The sequence below is a fragment of the Centruroides sculpturatus genome, unplaced genomic scaffold (assembly GCF_000671375.1).
Source record: "Centruroides sculpturatus isolate CEXI.00-Female unplaced genomic scaffold, Cexi_2.0 scaffold1499, whole genome shotgun sequence".
NCBI lineage: Eukaryota > Metazoa > Arthropoda > Arachnida > Scorpiones > Buthidae > Centruroides > Centruroides sculpturatus.
Window position 1 is genome coordinate 21862 of NW_019385812.1, and position 5852 is coordinate 27713.

Sequence of the window (5852 nt, forward strand, 5' to 3'; positions counted from 1 at the left end):
AATATCGAAAAAGAGCTGCTGGAATATTTATTGTTGATGGAGGTCATATTTTTCTATTATAAAAGCATTTTTGCGATAAAATACATTGGAGTAAATAATTTTGTAATTATTTAACATTTTTTGTCTTTTCCTATTTGTTTTTGGCTACATTAAAGCATTTTTTTTGAAAATATACAGTAAAGATCCATATTACCACCTGATTTTCTCTAAGCCTACTTTCGGACATTTTGTACAAAAGCCTTCAAAAACCATACTTGTAATTACACCAGCGAAAAATCCAATTAGGAACATTTAGTTTACTAGTTACCAGTACTTTTCGCACAAAAACTGTGGGTGTAGTTATGATACCCTGTTTACAATTCACTAAAATGTAATTGGGGTTCCATAATACCACCTTCTCCTCTAGAGATAATTAACACTTAGCAGCTATTGTTTCTGTACAGAATAACCCACCACTGGTGAGTGAATTAAGCTTATGAACACAGGTTAAGAGTTCCACTTCAGCAACAGTTGGCCATGTGGAGTATTTCCAGGTTTTTCACGTTTCCAACTTTTATATAGAAACTAGTTTTATTATTCTGGAAGGTATACTTTCTTGACATATCTGCAGATGTTTGCTTAGCAAAGTTTAAAATTTATGAAGGCAAGTACAGTCCTATTATAACTGTAACAATAAAACTTTAATGTTTGGAGTAAATCGTGAATGTGACTGAACAAGTTTTCGTGCTACGTGGTCGTTTCAGTGAAATCGAAAACAAAACAGGTAATATGTTCCACAAGCTTTATAAAAGCGACTTCTACCGTATTATATATATAAGGAGACATGGAAGTATAATTTTTTTCTATTATAGTCTATTTTGCATATTTCCTGTACAGATTGTTTACGTGTTGTATTACTTTATTTTATCAAATAAACCAATAATCGGGTCCATTTGTTTTGTGCCTGGTAATCTTTATTCTGAAAAAGTATATAACAAAAGGTTTTTGGCTTCCCTAATGAAGACGCAACCAACGCTATTAATTTTATTTTAACAAGTAGCTATTTAGTTGTGGCATAGCCTATTGGACAGTAACACCTGGGTGAATCATCCCCATAATAATATCTTTTAATATTATCTAACAACTTTATTTATATCGTGAAATAATTAACATATCTTTATCTGAAAATAAACGTCAGTTCTTGGTGCAATTTTAATTTTAGCTTTAATATCTTTTTAGAAACACTGAGTTTAATTATTCTGATTTTGGCATTTTCTTAGTTATTCAGAAATAATTAAAATCCTTTTTTTTATACTTTTTCAACAAGAAAAATTATAACAGAGATACTATATTCACATAGTAATAATATGAATGCGCTGCAAATGTCTTTCATACTAAGCGGATGATATGTTTCTTTATTGCTGCTTCTCTTCGCAGGAAATTCGTCTTGTTTTAGTTTTTCGTATATTCCATCTTATACTAATCTTTTAATTTATATCTTTTAATCTATATATATATATACACATAAATGAACGTGTGTGTCACTATATTTCACTTTTTAGCCAAAATTACATAACGCACATGAATGGTGTTTGTATGTGGTAGTAGCCCCAAGTGTCCATTCGTGCACTATGGTGGTTGCGTCTCGATAGCTATAAGGGTGCGGGAGATATGGGCTTGAAAGTGGAAGATTTTCTATTTCGATTTTTAAATTTTTCGAATTCCAATTTAAATTCGAATTGGTTCGATTATAGAACGATTGTAAACGTTCCAGAAAATTGATCAAATTGAAAATCGTTCGTTTGACTGGACGTAAATTCTCTAATTAATCTGGAAACGGGGGACCTAATTCTTGCATTCTGTGAAAACGGGTAAGATTGGTATAATGTTATCATCTTAATCTTCACTATCGTTACTTTTTGCCCACAAATAAAAACTCAGCGAAGCGGGTCGTTGCAGCTAGTTTTATATGAAAATAAAAATAAAAATTCAATGTAAGTATATGCTATATAATTTACTATTAGTTTGGTAACCTAATTCTTGATATGTTCTACAAAAACAGTTCAAAACAAGTACAGAAAATGGGATCTTTACACACCTATAATCTCTTTAATTCATAAAATATTATTTTAATTACAGTAGAGCTTTAGCTAACAGATATACAGTACAGTACAGTAAATGCATGCATAACACATGATTATAATCTATAATATCAGAGAAAATATTAAAAATGACTATTTTTATTATAAATAGACAGTAGTTATAAGAATAATTATTTTCCGTAACTGCAAAATGCAGAAATAGTTATTATCGATTTTTTTATTTTGGTAGACATTCAGTCACGACATCAATAACCAAACAATATTGATCGAATAAGACGTGTTTCTCAGCATCTGCAACGTGCTAACTTTGTAAATTTGATTTAGGAATATTAATTTACAATAAATTTAATGTATAACAGCGAAATATTAAAGAAAAAATGAAGTGTGAATAGTTGCTTGTGCTATATGAAATGTTTTTAATTATTTTTATTTAAATTACAATTCTTGAATTGTTATAAATATAAAATGTATAGTTCTCGAATTTCAAAGTGCATAATGTAACTGTTAAGTGTTCACATTTTTTGTAAATAATTACAAAAGCTACATTTAAAAATTGCAATGAACCATTCCGTGTAAGATTTTAAATTTAAAGCGATTCATATTTTATTTAATAGTAGAACCAAGATAGTTGTGTTCGTAATTAATTTTATTGATTGTTATTGTTAAGTTTATTTAGTTGATTAGAGAAAAAGGAATTAAAATGTACTTCATATTAAAATGATTCTGTACAATGCAAAGCTGACATTTGTTCTAAAAACAAATAAGTATTTTGAATATCGAGAGTTGTAATTAAGTGTTTGAAGGGATTATAATTCTGTCAAGCCTAAGTAACGCGTGGTTGTCGTTTCAGATTGAGTACAGTGTAAAAAAAAAAATTTTTAGTGCTGAACACAAACAAGTGAATAATTCTGCTTGAATATTGATTATGGTTCTATTTTCAAAGTTGTTTTTTATCTTTTACTTTATTTACAGGTTTATTTTTACAAATATTAGTGGTGCTAAGAAAAAGACATGGAGTTTCAGCAGTACAATTACATTGTGATTTTAAAAAAATACATACTATCTAAAAAATAGTTATTTTTATTTTTTTCTTTCTTTTAGACAATAAAATAAACTATATATTGTTTCGACAATGAATGACTTTATATCGATTGTTCAAATCTGGTACACAACTCTCACGAATTTGAATAAAGTGTAATTTGTAATTATATTTCGTTTCCATAACTACAAAAACAACAACCAATGTTCAGTGTAATTAGGTCACATTGACGTAAACACAGAGAAAATTCTTTGTTATTGAGGGTAATAGTGAGCAATGTTACACTTTCTGTTTCTCTTACTTTTAGCAAATTGCAACTATGTTTTGTCGATGGAAAGTAAGTATTATAAGTAATATATATATATTTAGTCAGTATAAGTATTATAGCAGTAAGTGAAAAGTTTTTTGCTTTATAAACTTATATAAATTTATATTATGATGTTAATATTGGAATTAAACATAAAAAAATTAAAGAGGCAAATAATCATAAGAAAAAATATTATTTCTTCAAATAGAAAATATCTTACATTTGATATAAAAAACAAGGAAAAACATTAGTAAAAAATTATTTTTATAATTTATATCTTAAATAAGTGAGTAATTTTTTGAAAATTTCAATGTTGTCTCCATGATTCTAAGTAAAATTCTGATTGAGGACTAAATTTTCTTAATATATATTATTTAATGATAATTATAATCGTGTAATTCACGTATTTAACTAAAATACAAATTACAAAATATTATTTACAAGAAATTACAGTTATCTAGACCCAATTTAATAATCAAACTGCTATTATAATATTTTATTGTACAAATTAAATAAATTAATTGAAAAAAATTAAATTAATTAAAAACAAATTATTATTTGGAAAATGTCACTTATACCTTTATTTTATAGTAAATATCATCGAAAAAATAATCTGTGCCCAATTCACATATTGATTGTGAATGTTTCAAAAAAATGTGAAAAATCTTAAAATTTGATGAAAAAATTTCCTAAAAATTTTAACTTACACAATAACACCTTATCTCAGTGAGATTTTTTTATTAAATATAAGAAACGTTTTAAACCTGTGATACTAGACATTTTCAGTTTTTCCGAAATCAAGGAATTGATAACTGGTTTTTTTTGTGTAGAACAGTTAATAACACATTCAAAATACAAAATTGTTTTCAGTGTTGAGCTATTTGAATTCAAAAAGTTAAATTTATTAACATGTACAATTTAAAATAAAAAATAATAAAATAGATAGATAAAAAAATCACACTAACAATATCAATTGTTGATTGTATGGACATTATGCATTAATCTCTAATAATAAGTTTTTTCAAACATACTTTTCTACATTGTGGGTAATACTGTGACATTTTTATAGATTATACATCTACCCAATAAGTTACCTGTACAAATTTCAACTTTTTCCAAATTCATCGATAATGTTGGCACGTGTACAGTACCAGTTTTAAAATGTTAGATTCTTCCTATTCTACTATTTAATTTTTGCTTTGAGCCATTATAGACAAATTCATACAATATTGCTTACTTTAGATCAGGCTTTCTAGGTTTCTTCTAGCAGATTTTTGTATTAATCCATAGTAAAAACATTCTTAATACATTTAAACGATGATTTATTATGAAGTTTATAGTTATACAGATGAATTACTTTTTACATCATATTTATTCTATGCCAACACCAAATTTTCACTGGATAACATGGACACAAGTAAAATGAAGAAAAATGTTAACAATGTTATATTAGATTAAAAAAAATAATAAGTTTTTTTTCCCTGACCTCTAAGACAAGGTGGTTTTTCACATGATTCACAATTAAGCATAGCTATTTTGTTGCGTTTCCAACATACAGTATATAGGCCACGTTTTTTTAATAGTGATGATTCCATGCACTTTGGTGTATAGTTTTTAATCTGTATATAAATGTAATGTGAAATTTTGATACATTTTGAATTATAAAAATATAAACTCTGATATAGTATGAATTATATTTTAATTTTATTCTTCTTCTTTTTCAAATTTATTGAATTTTTCCATCATATCGTTGATAATGTTAGAAATATCATAAAGTATATACACTGATAAACTATATGAATTATTGGCAATATATTTTTGATCTAGTTTTTGATACAGTAGAGCATCGATTATCCGACTCAATTGGGAACTGGGGTTGGTTGGATAATTGAAAAATCGGATAACCGAAAAGTAAGAAAAAAATCCATTATTAGTGTACTATATTATTATATCCCATGTAATTAATATATTAGTATATCGCTATTAACCTACTTCGCGTTGAATTTTTCTCCATGTTAAGCCTATCAAATTTTATTAAAAATAATAATCGCTGCTATTGTATCGTTAAAATTTAGAAAATTAAGCATCGTTTAAATACAGTAAAGCGTCGTTTATCCGAATCAATTGGGGACTGGGGTTGTTCGGATAACTTATTTTTCGGATATCCGATTATGTACGAAAAAATATATTAACCTACCCCATCCTGAAATTTTTCTCCGTTGCGTGTCGCTTCGCGTTGAATTTTCGTCGATGTTAAGCCTAACGTAAACTTTTTAAAATAATAATCGTAGCTATTGCATCGCTAAAAATTATTTTTTTTTATTTTACAAACAAAATAAATATATTGAAAAATATAAAAACAATAAAAAATTATACTTCAGAAGTTAATTTAGTATCAAAAACGTAAAATATTTGAGTAGCCGAA